A 17475-nucleotide genomic window follows, 5' to 3' on the forward strand; every position below is an offset into this window, starting at 1 on the left:
TTCGGCCCATATTACCTCAGTAGGCAGATCCCCTTCAAACTGCCTTTCTGCAGCCATTAAACTATCCTTGATTAACAATGCTACTCCTCCACCACTTTTACCACCTTCCCTACTCTTACTGAAACATCTATACCCCGGAACTTCCAACAACCATTCCTGTCCCTGTTCTAACCATGTCTTCGTAATGGCCACAACATCGTAATCCCAAGTACCAATCCACGCTCCAAGTTCACCTACCTTATTCCGGAAGCTCCTTGCATTGAAGTAGACACACTTCAACCCACCTTTCTGTCTGCCGGTACACTCCTGCGACCTTGATACCCTCCTCAGTCCCTCACTACTCTCAACACTGGCTTCTGGACTACAGCTCGTTTTCCCAGCCCCCTGACAAATTAGTTTAAACCCCCCCCGAAAAGCCGTAGCAAATTTCCCTCCCAGGATATTGGTGCCCCTCTGGTTCAGGTGCAAACCGTCCTGTCTGTATAGGTCCCACCTTCCCCAGAATGTGCTCCAATTATCCACGTACCTGAAACCCTCCCTCCTACACCATCCCTGCAGCCACGTGTTTATCTGCACTCTCTCCCTGTTCCTCACCTCACTAGCACGTGGCACCGGCAACAAACCAGAGATGACAACAGGTTTGTCCTGGCTCTCAGCTTCCACCCTAGCTCCCTAAATTCCTATTTTAAATCACCATAGACTCTTACCTATGTCGTTGGTACCGATGTGTACAACGACTTGTGACTGCTCCCCCTCCCCTTTCAGGATTCTGAAAACACGGTCCGAGACGTCACGGACCCTGGCACCCGGGAGGCAACAGACCATCCGTGAGTCTCTTTCGCTGCCACAGAACCGTCTATCTGTCCCTCTAACTATCGAGTCCCCAATAACTATTGCTCTCCTGTTATCTTATTGGTTATCTTAACCAAAAGCAGATTGATATTCAAACTCAAAGCATTTGTCCTGTTATGGAGCATTCTTACATTATTTTCTGCTTCTTACATCACAGTGAATGAAACGTAGATTGCACTAGGGAGTTGTATGGAAAGAGTGACCCACCATAGCAATCCATTCTGTACTAAAACTCTGTTCCAGACTGCTGGAATAGTTATTATGGTTATTACCCAACTCGAGCCTGCATTTCCAGGTTAGCCAACACTATCTATCCACAACCATAACATCTTATCTTTCCAGCAACTGTCAGAGAAATTCCACCTCATCCAGCGGACCTATTATGTGCCCACACCCATTACACAGCTTACTAATATTCTGCACATTCCAGTGAGAATCATTCCCCTTGTGCATCCTGAACTAAACCTCATGAACTCTTATAAAAAAAAAAACATCCAGATATAAATACATCTGGTATTATATTGGTACAGGAGGGAAATCTGGCAATCAACCTTTGCATTTTTTAAACTGAAATCTAAGTGAACCAACTCGAGGGACCAGATGGCCTACTCCTGCTTCTGGTTCTTATGTTCTTATGTTCTAACTCAGGCTCACAGAACAATACATATATTCTGCGTATTTCACCCTTTTTAGTCTGATGAAGGGGAATGGTGGAGAAAAAGCTACCACTTTCTTACAAGCCCTCTCGTGCTTCTGTGCTCTAATCCACCCATTATGTTCAGTGATCCACCCATCAGGTTCGATTCCCGACTTGGGTCACTGTCAGTGTGGAGTCTGCATGTTCTCCCCGTGTGTGCGTGGGTTTCCTCCGGGTGCTCCGCTTTCCTCCCACAGTCCAAAGATGTACAGGTTATGTGGATTGGCCATGCTAAATTGCCCTTAGTGTCCCCCAAAATAATCTTCGGTGGGGTTATGGGGGTGAGTTGGAGGTGTGGGCTTAAGTGGGGTGCTCTTTTCAAGAGCCGGTGCAGACTCGATGGGCCGACTGGCCTCCTGCACAGTAAATTCTATGATCTAAAAGCCACGACCAAGGTTTAGATTCTGCCAGATCCTGTCTTGTCTGTTGCCACACCCCCTGGACAATCAGTAAACACACCTTTTTGCTGCTTTCCCTCAAGTTTAGAACACAATATTAGGCATCTCATGGCAATTTCATCTCTGGAAAAAGGGTCCAATTCTGTGGTATATACGATTGCATTTGCTGTGTTGTAACCTTACCTTGTGACCTAATTTGTGCTCAAACCACAAATATGGTACAAACGTTCTGAAAATCTTCCAGCTGGATAAACATTTACAAATGATAACAATAAGAAAACCTGTCTTTCAGTGGCCCTGTATCCTAACTCTGGAATGTTCACCACAATCAACCTCATGAAATCTTTCGTCCATATGGGCAGCACGGTAGCATTGTGGATAGCACAATTGCTTCACAGCTCCAGGATCCCAGGTTCGATTCCGGCTTGGGTTACTGTCTGTGCGGAGTCTGCACATCCTCCCCGTGTGTGCGTGGGTTTCCTCCGGGTGCTCCGGTTTCCTCCCACAGTCCAAAGATGTGCAGGTTAGGTGGATTGGCCAGGATAAAATTGCCCTTGGTGTCCAAAAATTGCCCTTAGTGTTGGGTGAGGTTACTGGGTTATGGGGATAGGGTAGAAGTGTTGACCTTAGGTAGGGTGCTCTTTCCAAGAGCTGGTGCAGACTCGATGGGCTGAATGGCCTCCTTCTGCACTGTAAATTCTATGAAAAAATATGGCATGAACTATGCTGATTCTTTACAAGAGAGGTGAACAGTGTTCCATCGGGCCATGTAGAGGTAGAAGTTGAACTGAATTTACATGAGATAAGCATGAAGAGGAATTAAGACTATTGATGAAAGTGGCACAAAGAACATCAAATCTCTCACACAAACGATCAAAGAAAGTCAAGGATTGTTATTAAATGTCGATACTTAAATGCTGAATTCATTTTAAATATGATTTTTTATTTAGAAAAAATATAAGAGGAGAGAATGTGGCAACACATTAAAGGGAATATTGTGACATGGAGCTTCCACTTTGGACATAGTTGGGTGCAAATTGTGCCCAGAATTGCACTAGTTTTGAGAAGATGTGTTTGCCTTTCACAAGTACAAAATCTGCCATTAAATCCACTTCCAGGCAGCATTTTACAGCGAGGGTGTGACTACGAATGAGGCAAGTATGGGGTTCCAGAAGGTGGCACATGTTCCATAAGTATGATAGGAGTTCAGCCTGTGCGGACAAGAACAGTGACTGCAGAGAGAGGATGAGAGCACTTGATTGCAAGTTCGAGGAGTGAACAGGAATGTAGTAGTGGAAGGGGACACTATTGTTTGGGGATTATATATAGTTCTGTGAAAACAAGAATGGGAGCCCTGAAGGCTGTGTTGCCTCCTCAATAGCATGGTTAAGGAAATTTGCTCTTGGAGAATTTAGTGGGAGAGGAAAAATCCATTGTAATGGTCCAAGTAGGTCTAAGAAAGAGGTTCTCCTGAGAAGGTATGAGCAGCAAGGGGCTAAATTAAAAAGCAGAACTAATCTCTGGATTACTACCAGAGCCGCAAGCAATATGGCATGAAGTAATAGGCAGTTAAATCCTTGGCTCACATAATCATGTTGAAAATTAGGTTTTGATTCATTGCACAGTGCTGGAGAAATATTTTGTACCATTGTGGCCAGAGATCTGGACAATCAAATAACTAGATGGGGTTTTGAATGAAATAGAATCATAGAATCATACAATTTACAGTGCAGAAGCAGGCCATTCGGCCCATCGAGTCTGCACCGGCTCTTGGAAATAGAGGTGGATGGAAATTCAGAAAGTTAAAGAGAAAGGACAATATAAAAATGCAGGGTAATTATATGGTCAATGAGATTGAAAGTGACAGAACAAAGCATACAGACTATAGTAAATAGAGTAGAGTAAGAAAAAATGGCAACAAGACTAAATGAATCACAATTTATCAGAATGGAGCCTGCATTTGTGACAAGATGGATTGATTGGAGGCACAAATAGATATTAATGGTTATGATCTGATAGTTCTTACAGAGATAATGTTTCAAGATGCTCACGTGGGAGCTAAATATTCATGGGACTTGACATTATAGCATGAAAGGAAGAAAGTAAAATTAGGTCACCTAGCTCTGCTAATAAAGCATAGTAATGAGAAATGATCTTGGCTCAAGATCAAGATGTAGTATCAGTTTGCATGGAGATAAGAAATTGCAAGGGAAATAAATTACTGGTGGGAGTAAATGAGAGCCTCTTTTACAGTAGCTACATTTTAGGACAGCAAAAATCAGGAAATAATGTGAGTTGATCAATTGTGCAATAATTGTGGGCGATTCCTTCATGAAGATAGGACAAATTAAATTGGCAAAGGTAGCCTGGAGGATGAGTTCTTCGTGCATTTGGAGCAATTCCTTCGAACGACTCATTGTGGAACCAACCAGGGAGAAAATTATTTTACACCAGCTAATGTAGAATGAGAGAGAATTAATTAAAGCCTCTAAAGATTCTACGAGGAAACAGTGATCATAACATGTCAGAATTTCATATTCATTCGAGGGTAAGAAACTAAAACTAAAGTCATAAATTCTGAGGCAATTAGAAAGATATAAAGACAGAGTTGGCTACAGCGGACTGGGAAAATATTTTAAAAAGTAAGACCAGGGCAGCACGGTAGCACAAGTGGATAGCATTGTGGCTTCACAGCACCAGGGTCCCAGGTTCGATTCCCCACTGGGTCACTGTCTGTGCGGAGTCTGCACGTTCTCAACGTGTCTGCGTGGGTTTCCCCTGGGTGCTCCGGTTTCCTCCCACAGTCCAAAGGCGTACACGTTAGGTGGATTGGCCATGATAAATTGCCCTTAGTGACCAAAAGGTTAGGAGGAGTCATTGGGTTACGGGGATAGGGTGGAAGTGAGGGCTTAAGTGGGTCGGTGCAGACTCGATGGGCCGAATGGCCTCCTTCTGCACTGTATGTTCTAAAGCAGTGTCCAAAATTGACCTTAGTGTTGGGTGGGGTTACTGGGTTATGGGGATAGGATAGAGGTGTTAACCTTGGGTAGGGTGCTCTTTCCAAGAACCGGTGCAGACTCGATGGGCTGAATATCCTCCTTCTGCACTGTAAATTCTATGATTCAGTCACAGATTAATGAAGATACTTCCTAACTCAAAGATAGAGTTTGCTGAGCAAGAATGATCTTACAAGAAGTATGACCCATCTATGGTCAACTAAGGTAGTTAAGAATGGTATCAAATTGAAAGAAAAGATATACAATGATCCAAAAATTAGTTGTAGGTCAGACATTTGGAAAGGTTTTAGAAACCAGCAAAGGATGAATAAATAAATAGAGGGAGAAATTAGAATATGAGAATGAACTAGTAAGAAATAAAAACAGACAAGAAGAGTTGCTATGAGTTTACAGAAAGGAAGAAAGTAGCTGAAGTAAGTAATGGTCCCTTAGAAGGGACTGAGGAATTAATAATAGAAAACAAGAAAATATCAGAGATTTTGACAAATATTTTGTATCTGTATTTATGGTAGAAGACATCAAAAGCATCCCAAGAGTAACAGAAAATCAAGAAGCAAAAAGAGAGAGGAACTTGGAACAATGATGATCTTGTGAGGAAAGATACAAAGAAAACTAATGGGATTGAAGGCTGAGAAATCTCTTAGACCTGATGGCCTGCATTCTATGGCCTTAAGTAAATGGCTGCGGGAATAATGGATACATTGGTGTAATCTTTCAAAATTCCCTAGATTCTGGCAAGATCCCAGCAGAATGGAAAACTACAGATGTTAACACCTGTTCAAGAAAGGAGGGAGGCAGAAAGGAAGACTGTAATGTTAGCAGTTAAACTAATATTTGTTATTGGGGGGAAAAAGCTAGAATTAAGTATTCACGAAGTTGTAGCAGGGCATTTATTAAATCATAATACAATAAAGCAGAGTCAACATGGTTTTATGAAAGGTAAACTGTGTTTGACAAATTTATTACTGTTCTTTGATGATGTTACCAGTAAGGTAGATGAAGGGGATTCCATGCATTTAGATTTCCAAGGCATTTAATAAAGAGCCCCATCAGAGATAACTACACAAGATAAAACCTGGGACTAATATATTAGCATGAATAGAGGACTAACAGGAAATAGAAAGTCAAAATTACTGGATCATTTTCAAGTTGGCAAACTGTAAGTAATGGATTGTCTCAGGGCTCAGTGATCTACATTACTGAGTTGGATGAAGGAACCAACATTATTGTAGCCAAATTTGCTGAAAATACAAAGGTAGGTTGGAACAAGTTGAGTGGGGAAACATTTAACAGATGGAGTGTAATGTGGGAAAATGTGAAGTAATGTGAGTCAGCATTCCCTCTCTCTGCTTCTTGCCTTCTCCTTTTGCTCCCCTCCTAATTAACTTTAAGCCATTGAAAGTTCTACAGTATTTTAGGGTTGACAAATGTTTATTATTTTAGATTGTCGGGCTACATTCCAGTCATTTGACTCTAAGCCTGAACCTTCTGATAGCAAGCACGAGCTTCACGGATTACCATTTGTTTTGGAACAGAAGCATTGTTTGTCTTGGGCAGCACTGTGGAATTTGCACCATAATTCAAAAGGGCAGACTCCCAAGGACTGGCAGCCGTGATATTGAGCTACATTTAAACTAATTCACAAATAAGCCAGTGAACTACACAATACTAGTTTTGTGGAAAATCCTGATTTTACAGAATGAACACCCATTTCGGAAAAATAGGATTTACCTGTATACAAGTAGAAGTCGTGCTACAACTGCGTAGGAAATTGGTGAGATCACACCTAGAGTACTGTGCAGTTTTTATCACATTATTAGAGGCAACAATAAAAGGAAATCTGGATACCAAAGAATGACAAAAGTATATCTTCAGAATAACAGCTGCTAGATGTAGGTTAACAAATGATTTGGGAAAGGTTAACAAAAGATGGGTTAAAAGAAAGAACAATGGGTGACTAAAAGATGTCTGGAATGTACATACAATCAAGGATGCGGGTTGAGTAACCTTACCAAAAGAAGATGAAATCAAAGAGATGGAGCTATACATTAACCGGCTTATGAATGAAGAAAACCTGAAAAATAAGACCAGGAGTGGTAGATACAAATCATGGATGATTCAATGTGGAAAAAAATCAGAACAACAGTGAAAGGAATTATAAACTGCAAAGCAGTAGGACTGGATGAGATATCAGGAAAAGTATGGACCTGTCACGGTAAATATAGGGCCCAGTACCTGAACAAGCTACTCAGGAATGCCTCAGGAGACAAAATCCCAAGAGCATGGAGACAAAATCCCTAGGGCATGGAGGCAAAGCTTTTATACCAATATTCAAAGTTGAGAGAGACATTCAAGATTGTATACAAAGGAGTTAAATCCTACCACATCTCTTCACGATATGGGCAAGAGTCATAGACCAGGGATTAAGAAAAATAGTGGAAATCCATGAATCTCAGTTCAGGTCCATGCTTGCAAGAAGCCACCATTTCTTTCAACGAACATCCCCAGTTCTGACCTTACGATGGAGGGAAGGTGTTGATGCAGATGAAGATGGGAGTGTCCTGAAACCACTCCCTTGACAAACTCCTGCAGCAATATCCTGGGATTGATCAACAACCAGAATCGTCTTCGTTTGTGTTAGGTATGACTCCAATTTTTGGAGTGTTTTCCCCTGATCCTGATTGGTTTCAATCTTACTCAGGCTCTTTAAGATACACTTGGTCAAATGCTGCCTTGATGTCAAGGACAGTCACTCTCCCCTCACCTCTTGAGTTCGGCTCTTTTGTCCATGTTTGGGCCAAGGCTAAGATGAGTCCTGAAGCCAAATGTCCCTGATGGAACCCAAACTGAACATTAGTAAGCGGGTTATTGATGTGGAAGTGCACTTGATAGCACTATCGACAAACCCTTCCTTCACTTTGCTGATAAACTGAGATAAACTGATGGGGCGGTAATTGGCGGGTTTGAATTTGTTTTACTTTTTGTAGACAGGACATACCTAGATGATTTTCCACATCAGGTAGTTGCCAGATTTATTCAGTAACTAGTTCACTTGGAGGCAAGCCGAGTTTAAATAATAGATTATCTTTAAAAAATGTACAGAAATGTTTACTGGTTATATTGGTGAGCAATAGTCAGTTTCCTAGTCAATTAAAAGGAAAAATTATATTCAGGAGCATCTAAAAGGGGCCTGCTCATATTTGCCCTTTTTCTTTCAAAAAGCAAAAAAACCTGCAAAGCCCACAAACTGATGCAATTCATGGAAACTTGGCATGGTGATGACTTCAATCTAAATGTGTGGCCAGTTTGATGAGTAGGTCTGACTTCTATCACCATGTTTTTTTTAAACCAGAACAGAAAATCTTGAAAACTGAATTTATGCTGAAAGTAATTTACTCTTGATGTTGCATAAACATTTGGACTGGTTTGGATGACTTTAGGCAAGTCGCCCTGAATATAAAGTGCAACCTGGCAAAGCTCCAAAAAGAATCTGAGTAATGATGAGAACAACCTAACCCGTAAACAATTCTCAGTATTATAGTCTTTCCAATGAAAGAGCCAGTTCTTGAACTCAAATTTAGCAAAAACATTGTCCACTATTTACTTAAATGGATCAGGCACTTTTAAGTCCTTTTACATGAGGTAAACATACCTCAGGAAAAAAAGGAGGATCAATGCTGAAGGCATAAGTTGGGAACATAGACTGTCAGGGAAGGACACAATTGAAATGTGGAACTTGTTCAAGGAACAGATACTACGTGTCCTTGATATGTATGTCCCTGTCAGGTAGGGGAGAGATGGTTGAGTGAGGGAACCATGGTTGACAAGAGAGTTTGAATGTCTTGTTAAGAGGATGAAGGAGACTTACTTAAGGCTGAGGAAACAAGGTTCAGACAGGGCGCTGGAGGGATATAAGATAGCCAGGAGGGAACTGAAGAAAGGGATTAGGAGAGCTAAGAGAGGGCATAGAAAATCTTTGGCGGGTAGGATCAAGGAAAACCCCAAGGCCTTTTACACATGTGAGAAATATGAGAATGACTAGAGCGAGGGTAGGTCCGATCAAGGGAGATTGTGTATTGAGTCGGAAGAGATAGGAGAGGTCTTGAACAAGTACTTTTCTTCAGTATTTACGAATGAGAGGTACCATATTGTTGGAGAGGACAGTATGAAACAGACTGGTAAGCTCGAGGAGATACTTGTTAGGAAGGAAGATGTGTTGGGCATTTTGAAAAACTTGAGGATAGACAAGTCCCCCGGGCCTGACGGGATATATCCAAGGATTCTATGGGAAGCAAGAGATGAAATTGCAGAGCCGTTGGCAATGATCTTTTCGTCCCCACTGTCAACAGGGGTGGTACCAAGGGATTGGAGAGTGGCGAATGTCGTGCCCCTGTTCAAAAAAGGGACTAGGCATAACCCTGGGAATTACAAGCCAGTTAGTCTTACTTCGGTGGTATGCAAAGTAATGGCAAGGGTACTGAGGGATAGGATTTCTGAGCATCTGGAAAGACACTGCTTGATTAGGGATAGTCAGCACGTATTTGTGAGGGGTAGGTCTTGCCTCGCAAGTCTTATTGAATTCTTTGAGGAGGTTACCAAGCACGTGGATGAAGGAAAAGCAGTGGATGTAGTGTACATGGATCTTAGTAAGGCATTTGATAAGGTTCCCCATGGTAGGCTTATGCAGAAAGTAAGGAGGTATGGGATAGTGGGACATTTGGCAAGTTGGATAACAAACTGGCTAACCGATAGAAGTTAGAGAGTTGTGGTGGATGGCAAATATTCAGCCTGGTGCCCAGTTACCAGTGGCGTACCACAGGGATCAGTTCTGGGTCCTCTGCTGTTTGTGATTTTCATTAATGACTTGGATGAGGGAGTTGAAGGGTGGGTCAGTAAATTTGCAGACAATACGAAGATTGGTGGAGTTGTGGATAGTGAAGAGGGCTGTTGTCGGCTGCAAAGAGAAATAGATAGGATGCAGAGCTGGGCTGAGAAATGGCAGATGGAGTTTAACCCTGAAAAGTGTGAGGTTGTCAATTTTGGAAGGACAAATATGAATGCGGAACATAGGGTTAACGGTCGGGTTCTTGACAATGTGGAGGAGCAGAGAGATCTTGGGGTCTATGTTCATAGATCTTTGAAAGTTGCCACTCAAGTGGATAGAGCTGTGAAGAAGGCCTATGGTGTGCTAGCGTTCATTGGCAGAGGGATTGAATTTAAGAGCCGTGAGGTGATGATGTAGCTGTACAAAACCTTGGTACGGCCACATTTGGAGTGCTGTGTGCAGTTCTGGTCGCCTCATTTTAGGAAGGACGTGGAAGCTTTGGAAAAGGTGCAAAGGAGATTTACCAGGATGTTGCCTGGAATGGACAGTAGGTCTTACAAGGAAAGGTTGAGGGTGCTGGGCCTTTTCTCATTAGAACGGAAAAGGATAGGGGAGACTTGACAGAGGTTTGCAAGATGATCAGTGGACTAGATAGAGTAGATAGTCAGAGACTTTTTCCCCGGGTAGAGCAAACCATTACAAGGGGGCATAAATTTAAGGTGAATGGTGGAAGATATTGGGGGGATGTCAGAGGTAGGTTCTTTACCCAGAGAATAGCGGGGGCATGGAATGCACTGCCTGTGGAAGTAGTTGAGTCGGGAACATTAGGGACGTTCAAGCGGCTATTGGATAGGTACATGGATTACGGTAGAATGATGGGGTGTAGATTAATTTGTTCTTAATCTGGGACAAAAGTTCGGCACAACATCGTGGGCCGAAGGGCCTGTTCTGTGCTGTATTTTCTATTTTCTATGTTCTATGTATATGCTTATCAGTACTTTGTTCTGGTATTTGACTTCATATTGACACCAAGCTGATTTGGAGTTGGGGACCAAGGGCAATGTGTCCAAGTTTGCAGACAACACTAAGATAAGTGGTAAAGCAAAACGTGCAGAGGATACTGGAAGTCTGCAGAGGGATTTGGATAGGCTAAGTGAATGGGCTAGGGTCTGGCAGATGGAATACAATGTTGACAAATGTGAGGTTATCGATTTTGGTAGGAATAACAGCAAAAGGGATTATTATTTAAAAGATAAAATATTAAAACATGCTGCTGTGTAGAGGGACCTGGGTGTGCTAGTGCATGAGTCGCAAAAAGTTGGTTTACAGGTGCAACAGGTGATTAAGAAGGCGAATGGAATTTTATCCTTCATTGCTAGAGGGATGGAGTTTAAGACTCGAGAAGTTATGCTGCAATTGTATAACGTATTAGTGAGGCCACACCTGGAGTATTGCAAACCTCTGTCAGTTTTGGTCTCCTTACTTGAGAAAGGACGTACTGGCACTGGAGGGTGTGCAGAGGAGATTCACTAGGTTAATCCCAGAGCTGAAGGGGTTGGATTACGAGGAGAGGTTGAGTCGACTGGGACTGTACTCGTTGGAATTTAGAAGGATGAGGGGGATATTATAGAAACATAAAATTATGAAGGGAATAGATAGGATAGATGCGGGCAGGTTGTTTCCACTGGCGGGTGAAAGCAGAACTAGGGGGCATAGCCTCAAAATAAGGAGAAGTAGATTTAGGACTGAGTTTAGGAGGAACTTCTTCACCCAAAGGGTTGTGAATCTATGGAATTCCTTGCCCAGTGAAGCAGTAGAAGCTCCGTCATTAAATGTTTTTAAGATAAAGATAGATAGTTTTTTGAAGAATAAAGGGATGAAGGGTTATGGTGTTCGGGCTGGAACAAAGAACAAAGAAATGTACAGGCCCTTCGGCCCTCCAAGCCCGCGCCGACCATACTGCCCGACTAAACTACAATCTTCTACACTTCCTGGGTCCGTATCCTTCTATTCCCATCCTATTTATATATTTGTCAAGATGCCCCTTAAATGTCCCTATCGTCCCTGCTTCCACTACCTCCTCCGGTAGCGAGTTCCAGGTACCCACTACCCTCTGCGTAAAAGACTTGCCTCGTACATCTACTCTAAACCTTGCCCCTCTCACCTTAAACCTATGCCCCCTAGTAATTGACCCCTCTACCCTGGGGAAAAGCCTCTGACTATCCACTCTGTCTATGCCCCTCATAATTTTGTAGACCTCTATCAGGTCTCCCCTCAACCTCCTTTGTTCCAGTGAGAACAAACCGAGTTTATTCAATCGCTCCTCATAGCTTATGCCCTCCATACCAGGCAACATTCTGGTAAATCTCTTCTGCACCCTCTCTAAAGCCTCCACATCCTTCTGGTAGTGTGGCGACCAGAATTGAACACTATACTCCAAGTGTGGCCTAACTAAGGTTCTATACAGCTGCAACATGACTTGCCAATTCTTATACTCAAGTGGAGCTGAGTCCACAAAAGATCAGCCATTGAATGGTGGAGCAGGCTCGAGGGGCCAGATGGCCTACTCCTGCTCCTAGTTCTTATGTTCTAAGCTGCTTGGTTTAGCACAGGGCTAAAGAGCTGGCTTTTAAAGCAGACCAAGGCAGGCCAGCAGCATGGTTCAATTTCTGTTCCGGCCTCCCCGAACAGGTGCCGGAATGTGGCGACTAGGGGCTTTTCACAGTAACTTCACTTGAAGCCTACTTGTGACAATAATAGATTTGCATTTCATTTCATTATCAACAGGAGCAACTGTCCAGGAGAAGCTGTACATTTATTCTTTTCTGGGGAATAACACAAAGCAAACTGATTCAATCAATGTGACAGCGCAGTAACTCAGTTGGGAAATCTGTCAAGCTGCGTGTTTTTATTCATTGGAGTCAGCTCCTTGAATAGATATCTTACAGTTTTGTTCTTGGGCAGCTTTCAGCTCTGGAGCTGCAAGTACCATTCTAACAAATGCAACCTCTTCCATGTACCTAGGATTGAAGGCAGCAATCTATATCTATTGTGCCAAGCATGCTGAGGGTTGCTGACAATAGTTTGGCAATTGGCATTAGATGAATTATGCCAGCAGAATTGAGTTGAGATCCCGGGCGGTTTTCTCCCATTCGGCGGCAGAGTGTCCACACCGTTGGAAACGGCGTCACGTTTCACAACGGCGTTAACGGGCCGCTGGGAGTATCGATTCTGGCCTCTACAGCGGTTCACGCTGCTCCAGACTCCCGCGAACTGTGCACCGCGGGATCCGCGCATGTGCAGTGGCGCCGGCGTCAACGAGGACATGCACAGTGGCGCCAGCGCCAACCCGTGCATGCGCGGTGGCCTTCCTCAATGCCCCGGCCCCGACGCAGGAGTTCAGCGGCCGGCGCGTAAGAAAATAGGCCAGGGAGCGAGAGGCCGACCAGCCGATCGGTGGGCCTCCATCGTGGGCCAGGACCCAGTGGAGGCTCCCCCAAGCCGGAGACCCCCTCACCCCTCCTCCCTCCCCCACACACACACAGACCGCCCCCCAACTCTGCGCGCAGTGTTCCTGCCGGCTGCGAGCAGGTGTGGACAGCGGTGGTGGGAATCTTCCTTTTTAGAGCGACCGCTAGGCCCATCCAGGCCAGAGAATCGGCTGCCCGGCCACGTAGAGTGACCGGCGCTGCGCCAATGGTGCCAATTCTCCGCTCCCACGGAGAATCGCATGCCGGCGGCGTGGCGCGGTTGCAGGGATTCTCCGGCCCGGTACAGGACTGGGAGAATCCCGCCCCATATGTTTGTAGCAGTATGCCAATGATCCTTTTCTGCTCCAAAGCTACAGCCACAGATTCCATACCAGCTGAATATGTTCAGCTTGTTCAGTAAATTGAAGCATGAAGCTAAACTTGGAATTCCTCTGAAATTAATCAGCAAAACAATGCATTCCAACATGTATGCAAAACTCAAATACATGGAAGTAAACACTCTAGATGATCCATATCTCAGTCGTAACAGGCATTGAGATTGCATGGGAACAAACAATATGTATTTAATAAACTAAATGTACTCTATTTGCACAATTCCTTTGAGCATTGGTGCATTTGAAGTTTGTTGGCACAGTCTCTGCTGGCGCAGTATGCTATTTGACAAGGCAAAACATTTTATCCAGTTTCCTCCTGTACAAAACGACTTTGCAGCACGGCAGCACAAGTGGATAGCACTGTGGCTTCACAGCGCCAGGCACCCAGGTTTGATTCCCCGCTGGGTCACTGTCTGCGGAGTCTGCACGTTCTCCCCGTATCTGCGTGGGTTTCCTCTGGGTGCTCCGGTTTCCTCCCGCAGTCCAAAGACGTGCAGGTTAGGCAGATTGGCCATGATAAATTGCCCTTAGTGACCAAAAAGGTTGGGTGAGGTTATTGGGTTCCAGGGACAGGATTGAAGTGAGGGCTTAATGTGGGTCGGTACAGATTCAATGTGCCGAATGGCCTCCTTCTGCACTGTATGTTCTATGTTCCATTTATATTTTTGGCCGAAAATAATCAACACATGAAAGTTCTTTAAAAAATTAAACATATTCTGATACTGTATTTAATTCAAAAGAATGAAAATGTAGGCTGTATCCAAGGTGACAGCTAGTTTTAAAGTGAAATACCTTTAAGGATAGTTCTAGCTGAATATATCTCCGTAAATAGAAGAAGAGGCAAGACTTGCATTCCCGTCCCGTCCCGTTCTCTTCCCCCCCCCCCCCCCCCGTCCCCGTCCACCCCACCCCACCACCACCACCCCCCTCCGGATATCTGCACCCCACAACATAACAAGTAAATTGTCACATCGAGCGCAGACGTGTCGTTGATTTGCACACAGACACAGGCTGCAACAGGTTTGGAGGCAGCAATGGCATTGCCTGCGGCTGCTGGATGATAGGGAGATAGAGAAGATGGCAAGGTTCACGTCATGCCCAGTGCCAAATTAGAGCCAGACTCCTCCATGTTCCACACAGTGACAGGCGGCTGCATGCATAACCATCAGCAGTCTCCAGTATGAACATAGAACATTCAGTGCAGAAGGAGGCCATTCAGCCCATCAAGTCTGCACCGACCCACTTAAGCCCTCACTTCCACCCTGTCCCCATATCCCAATAACCCCTCCTAACCTTTTTGGACACGAAGGGCAATTTAACATGGCCAATCCACCTAACCTGCATGTCTTTGGACTGTGATAGGAAACCGGAGCACCCGGAGGAAACCCACGCAGGCACGGGGAGAACGTACAGACTCCGCACGGACAGTGACCCAGCGGGGAATTAAACCCGTCCCATTGATGTCCTCATCTGAGTCCTTCACAGCAATAGGTCTGCCACTTTGCCTTCTCGTGAATTGACAAACAAGGCCATGCTTTACCCCTGTCTTAGTTGCGGTACACTCATTTTTTTTATTGTTTCATGGAATGTGGACATCACTGGCAAAGCCAGCATTTGTTACCCATCCCTCGTTGCCCTTGAATTAAGTGGCTTACCAGGCCAGTTAAGAGTCACTCACATTGCTGTGTATCTGGAGTCACATGTAAGTCAGACCGGGTAAGGACGGTAGATTTCCTTCCTTACAGGACATAGTGAACCAGATGGGGTTTTTACAACAGTCCATTACCGAGACTAGCTGAGATTACTTCAGTAAAGCCTTTGATCTTCAGTAAAGCCTTTGACAAGGTACCTCATGGCAGACTGGTACAAAAGGTGAAGTCACACGGGATCAGAGGAGAGCTGGCAAGTTGGATAAAGAACATGCTTGGGCACAGAAGACATAGGGTGGCAGCAGAAGGGTGTTTTTCTGAATGGAAGGCTGTGACTAGCGGTATTCCACAGGGATCAGTTCAGGGGCCTTTGTTTGTGGTGAAGATCAATGATTTGAAAGAAATTGTAGCTGGTCTGATTTCGTAAGATCGCAGGTGACACAAAAATTGTTGGAAGAGGATTGTCAGAGGATATAGCAGGATATAAGCTGGTTGGAGTCTTGGGTGGAGAAATGGCAGATGGAGTTTAATCCGGACAGGTAAGAGGTAATGCACTTTGGAAGGTCCAATGCATGTAGGAATTACACAATACATGGTAGAACTCTTGCGAGTACTGACAGAGAGATCTGGGCGTGCATGTCCATCGATCACTGAAAATGGCAACGCATGTTGGAAAGATGGTCAAGAAGGCATACGGCATGCTTGCCTTTAGTGGCCGGGGCATTGAGTATAAATATTGGCAAGTCATGTTGCAGCTGTGTAGAACCTTAGTTAGGTCTCATTTGGAGTATGGTGTTCAATTCTGATCGCCACACTACCAGAAGGATGTGGAGGCATTAGAGAGGGTGCAGAAGAGATTTACCAGGATGTTGCCTGGTATGGACGGCATTGGCTATGAGGAGAGGTTGAATAAACTAGGTTTCGTTCTCACTGGAACGACGGAGGTTGAGGGGCGACTTGATGGAGGTCTACAAAATTATGAAGGGCAGAGACAGAGTGGATAATCAGAGGCTTTTTCCCAGGGTAGAGGGTCAATTGCTAGGGGGCATAGGTTTAAGGTGCGAGAGGCAAGGATTAGAGGAGATGTATGAGGCAAGTTTTTTACACGGAGGGTAGTGGGTGCCTGGAACCGCTGCCGGAGGAGGTGGTGGAAGCAGGGACGATAGTGACGTTTAAGGGGCATCTTGACAAATACAGGACTAGGATGGGAATAGAGGGATACGGCCCCCGGAAGTGCAAAAGATTTTAGTTTAGATGGGCAGCATGGTCGGCACAAGCTTGGAGGGCCAAAGGGGCTGTTCAAGTGATGTACTTTTCTTTGTTCTTTGCTTGATAGTGTGGATAGTCAGATGCTCTTTCCTCGGGTAGGAGAGTCAAGTACTTGGGGGCATAGGTTTAAAGTGCATGGGGAAAAGTTTAGAACAGATGTGCGAGGCAAGTTTTTTTACACAGAGGGTGGTAAATATATGGAAAGTGCTGCCTGGGAGGTGGTGGGAGCAGGTACGATAGCGGATTTAAGGGGCATCTGGACAAATATATGAATAGGGTGGGAATGGAAGGTTAAGGACTGTGTAAGTGCACATGGGCTTGGGTCACTGTCTGTGCGGAGTCTGCACATCCTCCCCGTGTGTGCGTGGGTTTCCTCCGGGTGCTCCGGTTTCCTCCCACAGTCCAAAGATGTGCAGGTTAGGTGGATTGGCCATGATAAATTGCCCTTGGTGACCAAAATTGCCCTTAGTGTTGGGTGGGGTTACTGGGTTATGGGGATAGGGTGGCGGTGTTGACCTTGGGTAAGGTGCTCTTTCCAAGAGCCGGTGCAGGCTTGATGGGCCGAATGGCCTCCTTCTGCACTGTAAATTCTATGATAATCTATGATTTTAGTTTAGGCTGGTACCATGGTCGGGTGCAGGCTTGGAGGGCTGAAGGGCCTGGTCCTGTGCTGTTTTGTTCTTTGTTCTACCCAGAGCTTTAGACTGAACATCTGGATTACAGTCCAGTGACATTACCACTATGACACCATCTCCCAGTGCCCTGTGACTTGCAATTTTCTGATGCCAGCTCCAAGGTAAACCTTGAATTAAAGTGAAGTACCAGTGTCTGAGCTAGTGCTGCATGTGCCAATCAATGATGTGACTTGTTGCCCTTTCCTCCCCCTGGCACTGCAGTGGCTGC

The 17475-nt window shown here is 44.7% G+C and overlaps 1 protein-coding gene across 2 annotated transcripts in view; it reads left to right on the forward strand.

Annotated features, from left to right (window-relative positions):
* The window catches only part of ryk (receptor like tyrosine kinase), a 492414-nt gene that overhangs the window by 359274 nt on the left and 115665 nt on the right, over nucleotides 1–17475 (forward strand). The window lies entirely within an intron of this gene.

The sequence above is a fragment of the Scyliorhinus torazame genome, chromosome 14, assembly GCF_047496885.1.
Source record: "Scyliorhinus torazame isolate Kashiwa2021f chromosome 14, sScyTor2.1, whole genome shotgun sequence".
Classification (NCBI taxonomy): Eukaryota; Metazoa; Chordata; class Chondrichthyes; order Carcharhiniformes; family Scyliorhinidae; genus Scyliorhinus; species Scyliorhinus torazame.